Source organism: Anabrus simplex, chromosome 7 (genome assembly GCF_040414725.1).
Source record: "Anabrus simplex isolate iqAnaSimp1 chromosome 7, ASM4041472v1, whole genome shotgun sequence".
Taxonomy (NCBI): domain Eukaryota; kingdom Metazoa; phylum Arthropoda; class Insecta; order Orthoptera; family Tettigoniidae; genus Anabrus; species Anabrus simplex.
This window is the reverse complement of record NC_090271.1, coordinates 156,457,593-156,474,959: the sequence shown is the minus strand read 5'-3', so window position 1 is coordinate 156,474,959 and position 17,367 is coordinate 156,457,593.

Here is a 17,367-nt window from a genome sequence, read left to right as displayed (position 1 = left end):
AAGGGTCGTCTGAAGATATCGGGACTGTGTGTCCCAAGATGACCTCCGTTGAACTCGGAAGAGAGGGGATACAAGTATAAATATGAGGTCGTAGACAAGGACTGGAAAGTACTTCTGACAAAGTGTTCGGGCGGTCACCATGCCAGTGGTGCGTAACTACTTTTGACAAAGCGTTCGAGCCGTGACTACGCCAGGGGTGCGAGTGTGTACTTACTCAAAGTAGAGTTCGAAGTATTATATTGTTACATAGTACAGTGATTCATGACGTGATGTAGCTCATATTACAGTCTTGAGCAGTATACTAGTATGAAGTGTTTCAAATAGACAGGACTCAGTAAAGTATAACTTACGGAGTGTGAGATTCTACCAACCGATTAGGAAGTGCGTTACATGAGAACGGTCACGAGTGTTTATGTCACCTAGTAAACAGTCCATTCTAAACTGATACCTGGTCAGCTACACGAACGTGAGACGGGAAATTCAAGTGCGCGCACGGGCCATTGAAAAGGGAAACCCGAGGTATCCCATGTTCCTAGTGTCCGGGAAAGGAATGAAGAATGTATATTTACATTAAGTGGGCTAGATACAAGGCCGAGAATGTAAAATTTGTGAATAGAATTTAGGGTGGAAATTATTCCAAAGTGCAACAGTTAATTTATTTGTTTTTATTCAAAATGTGTAAAGTTGAGAAGGGTCAAGGATTAATTCTTCAAGCTGGCATGAATACCAGTGGAATGCATTGCTAAAAACCGGAGGGGCTATGGCTTCTCATCCGGTTTTAGCAGACTACAATGGCAGAGTTGAGTACCTTTTAACATACTTGTAGATTGCTATCGTTAGGGGGAGGAAATCATATTATTTAATCATGGTAACTTGATTGTGAAACGAGCCGTCAACGGCTCGTATAAATTCAAGGATAGATAGACAAAGGGACAAATTAATATGTAGATTAGATCGAGCACTCATCATAATTTTGATTATTAAATAGAGTATAGTAGGGTTGAGTTGTTCATTCAAGTGCTTGAGTTGTTTGCTATGATATGGAGCACGTTTCACGTAAAGATAATGTAAATATTCATTTAGGAGTGTTTCCAAAGTGTTTTTCCGTTATCGGAATTTTTATAGATATTAAGGCATGTTGTTAAGATAATCCAGAGGTAGGATTGCCAAGTGATTTAAATTGTTGTGGGACGGAATGAAGTCCATTGATTTGTTTGTAAATATCGCGAAGTTCGCCAGTGGACAAAATAATAATAATATGTACAAGTGTCGAAGTAATACATTAAAATTTGGAAATGTGTAAAGGCGTGTTTAATAATAATCTTTGAGAATAAAGGCACGGGCCTAGTTGGATAGAATGATTGCAAATTAAAGTAATTTAAATGTGGAGATCACATGTGCCGTGAATAATTATAGTTTGGGCAGTGAATCCGGTTTTAACACTAATTGTTGATTTAACGTTTTTTTTGGACTCCATAATAATCATAAATAAATTTGGTAGAAACGAGATAGGCACTTTTATAATATGGTCACGCTATGTTTGAGGTCCAGAGGGATTTGAGCCAAAAGTTGAGATTTGGAGTTTTGTGGGACAGAAATCCGGCCCGAAATGAAAGTGAATTGTACTGATGTTGATGAAGAAATAGATGGATCTTAAGGCCCACATAGAGGTTGTATTTATATACCGGTGTATTGAGTGGCAGAATAGAGTCCACACACCGAGGGTTAATTTGTGAAAATGTTTTGAAGAGTTCCAATGGATAAATGAACTTCAAAATGGAAAAGGAAGAAATAATTTAACACTTGCAGAGATTGGAGGTATTTGCCCAACTGTGAGGTGTTATGGGATTTGAGAATTGTCTTAGGAGCATATGGTCTCCATGAAATGACGACAGTACGAAAATAAGGTTGCGGGTTCGAACACTATTATGTCCCGACCGATGTGAATTCGGATCTTGGTGATTTCTGTTTGGAAGAGAACGTATGTGATTAAATTATAAAGATGAGGAATAAAAATAAAGATTCTCGAAAGAATAATAATAATAATATTCCAAGTAAATCATATCTGGATTGATTAGTGCCAAAATAAATAGGAATTGTAAAAGGGGTTATGCGTTAAACATATTAAGAGTGGACTACCATGTAACAGGCGAAATTAATTTTTTTTAAATTAATAATAATAATAATAATAATATTCCAAGTAAATCATATCTGGATTGATTAGTGCCAAAATAAATCGGAATTGTAAAAGGGGTTATGCGTTAAACATATTAAGAGTGGACTACCGTGTAACAGGCGAAATTAATTTTTTTTCAAAATTAATAATAATAATAAATATTAAAAAAACTACTTTTTTTTGAAGAAGAAGGATTTATTTATTTATTTTTTATGGACATAATAATGATGTTGGGAGTTGAAATGAAAAAAAATTGAGATTTTTAACTAATAATAATAATAATAATAATGAGAATATTTGAAGAAGGAGAAGAAGAATAATCAAAGAAGCTACTTTTATTTATTTCAGCTGAAAATAAAAATCGCGAAAAGTTGAAATATTATTCCGAGGATGATTACGGGTTACGATAATCATGATCTCCACAAATAATAATAATAATAATAATAATAATAATAATAATAATAATAATAATAATAATAATAATAATAATAATAATAATATTTAATAAAATATTTTTTAATTTATTTTTCTTATTATTTCGGATGCTGATGATGGATGATACTAGGGAAGTCAGCTGGCGAATTAACGTAATAATGTCAATTGGTTGTAAATAATAAGTTAAGTTAATATGTGTAAAATGAAGGCAAATCCCTACATCTGGACCATTAGGTTAGAGTCCCTTTGTCGTATTCCTTCAACTAACGATTAGCATATCTTGGTTAGGAACCCGGGGAGAGTTTGTAGTTTCCCGGGTTGGTCTCATCTCAATCAAAGTGGAGGCGATAACATGGTCCATGTGATCGCGCCTACTTAGCCAACAGGTAATTGGTCCATGATCAAATATGGTCATGGTGTTAATGAAGGTAAATCTGATACCTTCAGATATCAACGGTTCTACCACCCAAATGGAAGGGTGGTCAAAAGTGACAAAAATTATGTAATCATTTTTCAGGAATAATTTGCCAAATTACCGGCAAATCAAGGGTCAACAGATTTTGATTGTGTGTAACATTTCATTTGTTTACTTAAATAAAATGCTCCTTTAGCATTTGCAAGGAAACAGTTCCAGGTTCTTGTTCTTGTAGAATAGTAAACCCTTGGTGACTGTTTAAATATCCGTCCCCATCCCTAGGATGGAGCCTTCATAATTTCCCTTTGATCTGAATGTATATAATTTGTGTGTTTTATGATGAGCCTTAAAGATAAAGATTAGAGTGTCCCGTTCAACCCTGTAGTACTGATTGGATGGCGCCCTTACATTTAGTTTGAGATCTTATATCTCAAAAGATTTTTTTTATTGTTTATGAGTTGCAATAGATTCGGACCGTAACACTCCCTGAGATAAATGCTGGTTGGGACTCAGGCTTTGAGCGGGTACACAAGATCAGACTCAAACTGAATACCAGCAAAACACAGATCCTCTACCAAGGCAGGATGGTGTAGGGTACTTCGTCAGAAACTATAGATTTCTTTGTCAACACTACACCAGGGTGTTCTTTCATACACACAAAGTGATGTATCTGGGCTATTTGTGGAATGTTTTTCATTCAGCACGGAACTTGTTTAGCCAGTCATAAGTAGGAATTGTTACATTGGATTCTGTGCCAACAGCGACAGGAATAATAGAGCTAGAAACCTGACAAATTTTACGGGCGACATTAATTACACCTTCAATAACTTCAGTTTCATTTTTCCGGAATGCTCTCTTGAAACAACCAAAATACAAATCAGGTTGAAATTTTGTGTGTCCCACTGGCAAAAATGAAATTTTACAACTGCTGTTCTTTTCTGTCATAATTCTCTGCATGAGGTATCTCATTAAGAAGTTGTTTTTATTTTGCCCAACAATTATCGGCATGGAATTCTAAATGCTCCTCACCTACTGAAAGTTTTCCAAGAAGTGATGTACAAGAGATAAGACAATATTTACTCCTTTACCTGCAATACAAGCTTCTGGGATAATGTACAAAACAAATTTGTTAAGTGGTTCACACACTACACCAAAGATACCCACTTTGTAGCCTGTAAGAAAGAAAATGGGTCTAACTTGTTGCGGATCGTATGGTAAGTGCACTGGTTAGGCAAAATCAAAACTAGAATGCATTGTGCCTTTGTATGTGTTACAGCTATGTGGCCCAAGAGACAAAGGAGTTTCCAGTTGTCAAATTCCTTGTCTACAATTGTCTATGGTGTTTTTATAAGCAGTCCGCTCTGCTTGGATGTGATTAAGATGTTGAATAGACTTCTCCATCAGATTTCTTTTTTCCTCCTCATCCATAATTGACAGTTTCCCTATTACAGTTTGACTGCTTCTACAAGCCATACAAAGATCAGTCTTGGGTTTCTGAACAACTATGTTCCCGCAAAATGTACGCCAGATGGAATACCAAGACGCGAGTGATACAGGAATTCTCTCTATTGATTTACACCTTTTTTTTTTTTGCTAGTGGCTTTACGTCACACCGACACAGATAGCCTCTTAGAGCCACAAGCGGATACAAATCGAAAAAAATGACTGACACACTTCCTGCCCTCTGAAGTGATAAATTATTGTGTAAGTTTATTTTCTGTCACAATTTTTTCCTCTTAGTAGTTGTCATCATTAGCTGGCGATGATGGATTTACAACAGTCAGAGTATAATGTATGAACGTACTTCTTAGACATGCTGGTTGGGAGAAGCATGAGATCACTTCTTCGTTTCGTAGGGATCTGGCCTGGCATGACAGGTGCATTTTGTTCATGAAATTATTCATAAAGTTCACTGCATGTTTACGAACATCAAAAGGAATAGATTTTATCTAAGAAGTCTTTAATACGTTTCAGTGAATTTTACGCTGCATCCCTTCTTTCTTGAATTATTCCTTTAAATTTTTTAGCCTCTTAGAGCCACAAGTGGATACAAATCGAAAAAAATGACTGACACACCTCCTGCCCTCTGAAGTGATAAATTATTGTGTAAGTTTTTCTGTCACAATTTTTTCTCTTAGTAGTTGTCGTCATTAGCTGGTTTCGTACTAATGCATTCATCGCACCCATCATTAATAAGTGGTGGTGATTGACATGTTCTCCACAATTGTAATCCAGTTCCTGACATTCTGTTCTCGAAGAATGAATGAAGCTTTCGGGAAAAAGACCAGTGCTATTTCTTGTACAGCCACAACCCTTATTTATAAATTCTTTAACCTCCTCCGTATATTCGGACACTGTCTGAACTTTGGGAACATCATGTAGAACACTTACGTCTGCATCAACAGCGTCCTCCTGCAACTCGTCTGCTGTGGAAATTTCAAAAGGTTCACTTTCCTCAAAATCACTATCCTCACCAGAATTTTCACTTTCAAACTCAAGGGGTGCACTGAAGTAATCCAAAATAACATTCGATAGTTCCGGTTTTAAAGCTTTCACAATAACATCTGCTGCATACTAGGCCCTGACATAGTGAGAATTATTATTCCTTATTTTGGAACCTAGTCTATTTTAAAACGTTTTAATAAACTTCAATACACAACTATATGAATAATAAGGAGAACACCACACTTCTCCATAGTATGAAATGCACAGAAAGACTGCATCGGTATTGAAAATGTTTGGAGTAGAGAGGATGTTTATGAAACCTATTACCTTTATTAAAAGTGCCCAGCTAGGGTTTATTTATCATAACATAAGATATCCGAGTGTGTGGACCCTCGCTTACGATGCAAAAAGTGGTCCCTTTTCTTAGTATTAAATAAACCTCATGTTTCAGCAGTGATTATTGACAGAGGACTTTTAAATTCACGCAGTGAGTAGATGACAGTCTAAGCAATACATAGGTATCAACAATGAAAATTCAACATTTTACTCCCTTCAGTGGATTTTTACAATTATTTCGTGAACTGTTGACCGAGAAGTGGTCCCTTTTCTTGCACACACACACACAAATTGTGGGTAGTAAGATATTACAAAATGAAAAAATCTAGAGAAAAGGAAGAAAATCTAGAAAATAAGAAAATATTTGTGGAAAATGAAAACACCTAGAAATAAACAAATGTGTTTAAAACAAGCTAAACTGTTACTGAAATAAACCATGAATGAGCTGAATACATTTACTCTCCTAAATAAAATGTGAACTCAATGGGCCGATTGCAGAAATGATGACCAGTTTTAAGCTTTAGACAACATCAACCTAAACAACATTTAATTCGAGCACGATCTTCCATTGCATAAACAATGTTCAGCCGGTGTTTAGCTAGATGTCATTTAAAATTTCAATGTTGGTTCAAAACTGGAAATAGAAGTATCTTCCATGCAAGTCTTTGCTTGTTGCAACCAATGAAATTCATCGGTGCGTGCGGCAATTGTTAGTCAGCTGTCATCTTCCTACACATTACTCAAATATAGCTAAAGATGAGCATGACTTGCCCACATATAAGAATATCGTTTTTGGTGAAAATAAAATCTCATATTATTATTGACACTAAAACGACACACCACCGTTAGAGGAAGTGTAGCTTTGATTATAGTGTTGTTACAGTGAGTGTAATCTAAATAGCTTCTGCAAAGGTGAGATGAAACTATATTACTGTGTAACCGAATGAGTTGTATGGGCCATATACATGTAGCTTGCATTCTAAGAGATCATGGGGCCGATTTCAGAAATGGTGTTTAGACAATGTCTACGGTTAAACAATGCCTAAGTATGGCTGCCGCATTGCAAAGACGTTATTTATCACTTAGACACTGTCTAAAACCGATGTTCAACCGGTCATGTTTAAACACTGCCGAGAGCACTGTTTAACCTCAAATGAGAGGAGTGAATCACAATCAGAGGTTATGTACCATAAAACATGTAATTTGTATTATCATGTTGAGATGATTCCGGGAAGAAAGGTTAGTCTGTGGGTCACCCGCAGCTAAATCGCAGCAATTCAATTGACATCTATGGGGAGATAGACCTTAAAATAAGGTTTCGGTTTTCAAGAGACTTGTTTCTTGAGACTGATAAAGGGACAGTCCGGTAACTGTCAACTTGAATATAATTCTTGGCAACCAATATATTTTATTATATACAGGGGGTAATTTCCATGGAATTATAGGTCACTTTGACTACATACATCTCATAATTACATGTGCTGATCGTAAGAGGGCTGTCACATACATCAACCAGGAGAGATTCACTTATATTTACTGCCAAGTAAACACACATAATAGTGAAAACTAAAAGGTAGGTTGTATGGGGTTTTTATATGTAAACAGTATAATCGCATAAGTTTTCAGCAACTATGAGATAGGACAAGGCAAGTGGTAGTGGTGGTGGTGATTATTGTTTAAAGAGGAGGACTAGGGAAGGAGAGCCATGGCCATAACGACAGCCCTAGTATTTGCCTGGCGTAAAAATTGGGCAACTATGGAAAACAATCTTCAGGGCTGCTGATGATGTGTTTGGAACCTACAATCTCCATCTATATGGCCCGTACAACACACTCAGTTACACATCACTATTGCTTCATCTCCCCTTCGTTGAAGCTACCGTATTTATGAGTAGATTACACTCACTGTAACAACGCTATAATCAAAGCTACACTTCCCCGTACGGTGGCGTGTTGCTTTAGAGTCGATAATATTATGATGAGATATAAATTCCACCGAAAGTGATACTCTTATCTGTGGGCAAGTCATGCTCATGCTTAACTGGCATTTGGCGCATGCACCGACGAATTTCATTGGTTGCGACAAGCAAACAGTTGCATGAAAGACACTTGTATCCCCATTTTCAAACCAATATTGAAACTTTAAATGATGTCTAGTTAAAAACCGGCTGAACAGTGTTTATGCAATGGAAGATCGTGCTTGATTTAGACGTTGTTTAGGTAGACGTTGCCTAAGGCTTAAAACTAGTAATCGTTTCTGCAATCGGCCCCATAAGTTCGAAACTCACTCTCGGCAACCTTGAAGATTGTTTTCCAAAGTTTCTCCATGTTTACATCAGGCAAATACTGAGGCTGTTACGGCCACTGCTCTTCTTTCCCAGTTCTTGCCTTTTCCTACCTTGTAATTGCTGAAAACTTACTTGAATTATTGCGATGAGTATCCGAAAAACAATAACAAAAAACAAACACAACCTACTTTTTAGTGTCATTATTATGTGTGCTTGCTTGGCAGTAAATGTAATAACTGAATCCCTCCCAGTTGACATATGTGACAGCCCTCTGACGATCAGGATAAGTTATTCTGACATGGATGTTGTCGAAGTGGCCTATAATTCCAGGGAAATAACCCAAATATAATCAGATATATTGGTTGCCAAGAATTGAAGTCAAGTTGACAGTTACTGGACTCTCCTTTGTAATATTAACTCAGAGATCTGTTAATTCAAGTATCTACTTCCTTTTCTTATCTGGCTTAAAAGAGAGGCTGATCTTTTTCTATGACTTCTTTCATTTCTTGTAAATGTCTGAACTTGGATTCATTGATAGGCACTGGTCCATTGTATAAGGCTCGAGCATCACAGGGAACACCAATAGACCTTCTCCTTTTTTGTGGCAATGGTTCATAGAGAGCAGTATGATCATTCTTAAAAAGAATTTCACCTTTTGGGAGATACTATAGAGCCCTTATATCAAATACAACTGGATCTCCAGCTTGTTTCCCAGGTCGAAGTGATACCAGATTTGGAGAATGTGTCATCACATTGGTTAATTTTGTACGGATGTGATGGTCTGGCAAATCACATAAAAGCCACATGGTCAGATGGGGAATTTATTGGAGGTTTGAAACATTTCTCTAATGTGGCATGGACACTATCTGCCTCCATCATAGTGTGCTCTTTCTCAAGAAAAAAAAGTTGTTCAATCACAATTGATTTCCTCTGTGCAACATCACTCAGCACTGGCAAGAACTTTATTCCTATTCTGGTAACCACAATCATCAGAAATAAGATTAACTGTTTTTTTATTGAATCTAGTATTTTTGTAATGAAACCAATAACACAACTTGTGAACTCATTGGGAGTGACATTTCCATTTGCTTCATGCCAAACATACAGTGTGACGTCTCCATTGTTTACTTCATATAGAGTGAGGTTGTGGTTGAAACCATTGTTTATAGTACAACTGAGAGGCGAGTAATTTAGGGCATAATAGCACACTTTGCAAATCCATGGTAAGGACCAAATGATCCTTACTTGCAGAGCTTTTAGCAGCATTCTTGGCTATTCTAGCATTATCTTTCTTTTTAAGATATGCCTCACATGCCTCTTTACTAATTGCACCCACTTTAAAGCTACAGCATACATCACACTGGTCTTTGCAAGGTATGTGAGTGAATGGCAACTTTCTCCGATCTAAATGATGACTCTGCATAGATTTGGCTTGATGAAGCCCTGCAGTAATGGCTAGCAACTTTAGGAAACAATCCCAACCAACATTTAACATTCTCAACCTTTTCAGGTTTCCTTCTATTCTTGGTTAGAGTTCTGTCCAGTCTTTGTTTCTATCTGGAAGGCTCACAGTGTTGGTTTTTAGATCTATGAAAGTCTTGCATAATTCCTCATCTGGGAGTATGTTTCGTTTCACCCATCTTTTATATGTGTCCTCACCAATATCAAGAGTAACTAGAAAAAAATCACAGCTCACTCTCACTTTGTCTTAGTTTCCTACCTGCAAAAATATATCATGTCCTTCCTCTTTCTTTTTATATTCTCCAATGTCCTTTCTTCTTTCTTGAACAATTCTTGTGTTCACCAATCCTTTCACATAAGCCTTCTTTTCTTGCCATGTTGGTATTTTCCAAAACTCCTTGGATATTTTTTCTCTATCCATCTGTGTAACTCGAGCACATAAAAAGATTTGTGCACTTTTCTTATCAATAGCTAAATGGTTACAATGCAACCACACTCTTCTGCCTGCTTTTGGGACATTCTGAATTACCTCCTTTCCTCTTCTTTTGAAGCCTATGTAACGTAAACCTAAAACTCGATTGTGTTTCACAGTCCTGTCCTGTAGAACATTTACCCCCTGTAATGCTTCAAATATTGGCTCCACTAAGATAGGAATTCCATCATGAGAATAAATATTCACTGTTTCAGCTGTATCCTTTAAACAAATTTCTTCCCTTTCTGATGTATTTTCTGCTTGTATCATTGGAATAATTCCATCGTGAGGTCTCTCTTCACTGCTTCAATATTTTCTTCTACACTCACAGTCTCATTCTTCTTTTCTACATCAACAACTGATACTGGTATTAACACATCTCTGTTCTCCAAAGCCAAATTTATCATTGTGTATAGCTCATTTCCGGGATTCAAAATAACCTCATTTAAACCTTCCTTTTCATTTATCACCACCTCTGTCATGTTATTTGTATTCACTACCTCATTAACTGCAGTAGCGATTTTATCCCTGCTGGCATTTGCATTACCATATCAACCATTTACCTTCCATGAGATGCCATAATGTCTGAAAAAATATCTAATGAAGCAATCAATTAACTGAAATTGTGAGCTAGATGGCCTACTCTATGTTGAGGTTAGCTTGCAGTAGCCTACAAAAATATACCAGTAAACAATATGCATTGTCACTTAATAGCTTTATTTTCAATAACAAACATAAATAGTGGGTTTATTCAACACTTAACCACCATTCACGCCACGATATTCAAATAAAATACGAACAGTAACTTATCTCCCATGTGCATAAGCCACAAAAATAAACAATGATTATTCAACAATTAGTGCTGACAAAACCTCCTATGTGAATGAATTCACCTATGTGCATTTCTAGTCACCATAGCAGGCCATGAGTCTAATATATGATAGCTCCTATGTGTGGTCGGAGCACATAGGAGATGTTTAGCAGCAACATTTTCTGAAAGCACATAGGATATATATAACTTTTAAAGGTTTTAATGCATTATTATCTATGTTTATCCACATAGAAGGTTTCCTAAACTGTAGAGCTTGGACAGGTGAATCCAATGATACCATAACCTCAAAATAGCCAATTTTGTCACATAGGAGGTTTCATAAAATCAACGACGAATGACTTATTTAACAATAAAAGCTAGTTTATACCATAATGTATTATTAGTAATTTATAGTTTGGGTATCCATTGCCTTCCTAAATAACAAATTTCCAGTTGAACACTGAAGTGCATTAAAAGGAAACCAGAGAAAAATATATAACTGACACCAAATAGAAAAAAAACAACTAAAATATGAAAATGTGAAAATAAGAAAATTCTGGTGACATGAAATGGTCGTGGTAGGTTTTTATGACCGAATGCCCTTCCTGACATCAACCTCATCAGAGAAGCTAATGAGATAAAATGGATGACGTGATATTTGATAGTAGGGAGGGGGAGGGTGAAACTTAGTGCCAGCACATAGCCTATTCCTGCTCAAGTATTAACGTCTCCATCCGACGGACGAATCACTATCCATAGCGTCATAAGCCCTCACTCCACATGAGCATTGCAGAGAGGTTTGGAATTCAACCCAGACTTTTGGCATGCAATCTAGTGATTAGAAATTGCATACCACCACCTTCCCTACCCTGCTGGCCAACATTCTGAAGATGAAATATTTTAGGACCAACGGGACTTGAACTGGCTAACCACCATGTCAGATCGTTTAGACGTCAACAACTTAACGATCATCCCCACCGGGCAGGCTAATAATAATAATAATAATAATAATAATAATAATAATAATAATAATAATAATAATAATAATAATAATAATAATAATAATAATAATAATAATAATAATAATAATAAATCATATTCATGGAGATTACTCCTAGTTTCTTAAATGTCACCTAATTGACTGTGTTAAATGATACTAGAATAGTCTCTGCTATAGTGAAAAATGCATGTGAAGGCTAATCCAATAGTGTTCTGACACAGCCTGCTTCTATGTGTATCTGAGCAATCTGTTTCAGAAACATTATTGTCATTATGTTTTACTTGAAGATCTATATCATTCATGACCTAACAACATACTATTTTATTTTTTGGAATTGTTCTTCTCTATACCTGTAAATGGAGCTTTTCCTGAGTTATTTCAGCAATCTTCTTCTCATTCTCCTGATTTGCTGCTATTATCTGTGCAAACTGCTTTTTTAAGAGTCCATTTTCTTTCTCCAGGTCACGTAAGCATGTTTTCAGTTTTTCACTACTTCCTTGCTGTTCATTGCTAAAAATGTATGGGATAATCATTAATAAAAGTTCTGTTTTACAACATACCATATCTGATCAGAAGTATCCAGACACCTACCTGATATTGAAGACAGAGTTTGCTGGTATTATACTCTCTAATGGTTGACTTTTATATGAGATTGGTCCACCTTTTGCCTTTATCACACACCTGATTCTGTTAGGGTGACTTTTCCCTGTTACAATGTTTCCATGGGAAAGGCATCCCATTATTCCCGAAGAACCATAGCCAGAGAATGTGTTGTTGTAGGACGGCGGGTTCTGGAACAATGTCGCCATTCTAAATCATCCTACAGGTGTTCTCTTGATTTAGGTTGGGAGTTTGGGTGGGCCAGTCTAGTTATAGAATATTATTATTGTTAAAACACGGGCTTACAGAACCCACTGTATGACTGGGAGTGTTATCATATTGGTATAAGCAATGATCATTACCGAACTGATTTCCCACGGTAGGCAGTAAGAAAGCTCTCAAACTGTGTTGATATCCTTCTGCACATACAGTGAAATGCAGTCCTTACAAGAGGGCTAAGTCCATGCCATAAGAAACATCCCAACATCATAGAGCCACATCCTCCAAACTTCACCATTATTACTAAACATTCAGGCAGGTAAGGTTCCCTGAGCATTCAATTTTCCATACCCAAACCCTCCCATGAGATTGCCACAATTTATAATGTGTATATATCACTCCAAATTATCTGTTTCCACTGTTTCAGTGTCCAGTGGCATCACTCTTTACATCACATCAGGTGGCGCTTTTATATAAAGAGGGAAAATATTTGGTTTATGGGCAGCTGCTCAACTATCAAACCCTATTCTTTGTAATTCCTGACACACAGTCATGAGACTGGCTGTGCTTTGTGGATTTTAAATTCCCCAGTGATTCTTTCTACAGACAACCGACGATTTTCTCGCATCATCCTTTTTAATCTACATTGGAGGTCCGACTCGTTGGCTGAATGGTCAGCATACTGGCCTTCGGTTCAGAGGGTCCCGGGTTCGATTCCCGGCCGGGTCGGGGATTTTAACCTTCATTGGTTAATTCCACTGGCCCGGGAGCTGGATGTTTGTGCTGTCCCCAACATCCCTGCAACTCATACACCACACATAACACTATCCTCCACCACAATAACACGCAGTTACCTACACATGGCAGATGCCGCCCACCCTCATCGGAGGGTCTGCCTTAAAAGGGCTGCACTCGGCTAGAAATAGCCACACGAAATTATTATTATCTACATTGGATACTGGGCATTAGTATACCTGGCTGACCAGATTGTGGCTATGTTGTGGTTGTGCTGTGGTTGTACCTTCATGTTTCCACTTTACAATTATTTCACTGAACTGGGTACATTTGAAAGATTAGAAATATCACTTATAGATTTCTTGCTTATGTGCTAATCAATGATCAAATGTACCACCTGTAAAAAAACCTACATCGGGCAAACCGGGAGAAACTTCATTATCAGATACCACGAGCACACTAACGCAATAAAATACAACAAGTTTTCAGCCATCGGCCAACACATGCAAGATTATAACCATAATTTCACCAATATTGAACAAGACATGGACATCCTCGTATTAGCAAACAAGGGCCCTTTACTGAACATAATGGAAAATTACTACATACACCTAGACCAATACTTTAATGCCAGTCACAATCTCAATGAAATCTCAGAGAAACACAACATACTCTTCGATCTATTTATCACTTTCCTCAGAAACAATAATGCAGCCAACCTAAACTCAATCCTAAATTTAATCAAAGGTACTTTTCCAAGACAATTACACTTTCTCCCGCACCCTTCAGCCCCACCTTAAGCCCTCTTCCTAAGCCATATTTCATTTCAATACAAGAACTTACTGATTTCCATGATTATAATTTTTACAACACCCCATTTATACTTTATTCTTTGTTAAAAACCTCTTAGTATGTATATTCCTTGTATTATTAACTATTACCATAACATCTCATTTCACTTGTTATTCTTTAAAATAATATTGTCTTAGGATTTCGCCACAAATGATCTGATGATGACCCCTAGATGGGTCGAAACTAGTACCGTATAATTTTGTAATTTTGTGAATATATTGTATTGAAAAGGTGGAAACATTTACGTTATTATTATTATTACTTATATATTATTCTCAGTTCAATACGGACCAAAAACATGAAATTCATAACCATCAATAATGATTATCCCACATCAAAAGTCACTAAGCTCACCTTACCTAACCATGCTGCTGTTCCATAGTCATATTGAGTGGTGTGTAACAAACCTCCCTACCAGGCTGAGTGGCACAGACGGTTCAGGTGCTGAACTTCTGAACCCAAGTTGGCAGGTTCGATCCTGGCTCAGTCTCGTGCCAGCCTCAAGTTGGTAGGTTTACTGGCACCTAAATTAACTCCTGTGGGACAAATTTCTAGTACCTTGGTATCTCCAAAAATCGTCAAAAGTAGTTAGTGGAATGTAAAAGCATATTCATTATTATTATTATTATTATTATTATTATTATTATTATTATTATTATTATTATTATTATTATTATTATTATTATCGGACATGAAAGTACGCATGAACTTCACAGCTACAAGATAGCTCAAGAAAGCGGGTTTATAATGTGAAGGTACTTACCGAAAGAAGTTCGTATGGTTATTTTAAGCTCAATTGCATGGTAGATGTATTTGTTTACAATTGGAACAACAGAATATTGAGTGAAATATTGAAAAGTTTGTAGTGAAATAATCTTGTTGTGAGCAGCCATCTTGCCAAAGATCAAAATCACGTAGAAGTAGCACTGCGGTAGATGGACGATCGTTTTCTAGTGTAAGCGCTCCCAGCGCCCACTCACAACATCATCCCCTTGGTTGAAGTCACGGCCAACTAGACTCCCTCATTGGCATGGTGGCAGAAGCAGAGATTTGGTGTGACACTGTGGAGCTGCCTGGAGTATCAAGGGAATGCATCCACAATGGCTGAAACGGTAGGAGTATTGACCTAAATCTCATTGATGATATCAGTCGGCAGATAACGGAGAATCAGTATGAAGAAGAGGTGCATCTCGAGACTGCAAGATCACTGTTGAAGAACATCATGGCTATTCCTCTTAAGAATCTAAAAACGGAAATAAAAATTGGCCTCATGAAGTTAGAAGAAGCTTTAGAGGCTGGAGCAACATGCAGGATGTCGTGGAAGAAATCTACAGAAGAACTAAAGCAGAGATCAACTACCAGGGAGAACAAGGAATTGTCCAGGACATCACCAGTGATAAATGACATGGAGGAAGACCAAGAAAAATGGGAAACGTTTCTATCCAAGAAGAAGAGAAAGAGTGAGGATAGGAAGCACAAAGATATTCCAATGAAACAGGCCAGTAACTATCTTGAAAGTACAGCGTTTAGCGAGAGTGGAAAATGACCTCATTCTAAATCAAGGCGTCATTCAGAAGCCGTAATCATCAAACCAATGAACGGTAAGACTTTTGCTGATGTTTTGAAGGATATCAGGAAAAGGGTGGAGCCGGAAGACAGTGAAGCAGGCATCCTATCTATCCGCAAAACAAGAGCTGGGGCTGTTCTTCTTGAATTCAATAAAACAACAAAGATTGAAAATAAATCTCTGAGAGATGCCCAAGGACGAGATGGTGATATAAAGGCTTTAATCCCCTGAACTACACTGGAGATTCGAGACATGGATGGCGTCACTACCGTTGCGGATGTGGAGGAAGCTGTAAGACGAGATTCCGGTAATCCCTACAGAGAGCTGAAAATATCAGTCACAAAACCAAACAGCTGGGGAAAGAAACTTGCCATCTTCGAAACTAAAGATGAAGATGCTCAGAAACTACTGGAAGCAGGAAGAATTAAGATAGGATGGCTATACTGCAGAGTACGTGCCAGAACCATGTTAACTCGCTACTTTTGATGCCTATCATATGGATACCTGGCAAGAAACTGCACAGGCCCCGACAGAAGTAAGCTCTGTTTTAAGTGTGGAGAATCTGGGCACAAGGCAGTAGACTGTAAAAAGAACAATCCGTGATGCATGCTTTGTACAGATAAGGGTATCAATAAAGCTAAACAAAATCATGTTCCTGGATCAGGTGCATGCACAATATTTCGTGAAGCTCTTGAAAAGGCAAAAAATCACAGCAAATGATGCGACTCCTTCAAGCAAACATGCACAGGAATCAAACAGCTAACGATCTTATGACACAGCTGATTTATGAGATGGAAGTAGACATCATTATTATTAGCGAACCATATCAAGAGAGGGATCATCCAGGGTGGTTTGTGGATAACCTTGGAACAGCTGCAATTTGGATACCAGATCTAGGAAAAGTCTCAGTAACAGAGCATGGATGCGAAGATGGTTTTGTTTGGGTACAGACTGGGGTAATCACTATTGTAAGCTGTTATTTTACGCCAAATGAATCTGTTTCCAAATTTTAGATGAAACTTGACAGCCTTGAGGATGCATTATGCAGAATGGAAAACAGACTAGTGGTCGCTGGTGACGTAAATGCTCAAGCGTTGGAATGGGGCATGCCACAAACAGACTCCAGAGGACGGCATATAATAGAGATAGCAGCCAGAACAGGTTTGGTGGTCAACAACATTGGAAATGTGCCAACATTTTGATGGCCAGGATGCCAGGGAACAATACCAGATGTAACCTTCTCATCAGAGGATATCGTACCTAAGATTACTGAATGGAAAGTGATATAGAACTATACGGGGAGTGATCATCAATATATTACCTTTTGACTGCTCCAGGAATCTCCTGGAGTAAGAAATATCTTGCGCAGGCCAGCACGGTGGAACATAGCTGGTATCAACAAGGAAAAGTTTATTGATGTAATACGGAATGGAATGGAGAACATAACAGAAAAATGTTTTGGTCGTAGAGGGAAAGAAGCAGCTAGTATATGTGTTGAGCTCACCAAGCAGCTAATCCAACAAGCATGCAATGTCTCAATGTCTCAAAGGAGACCG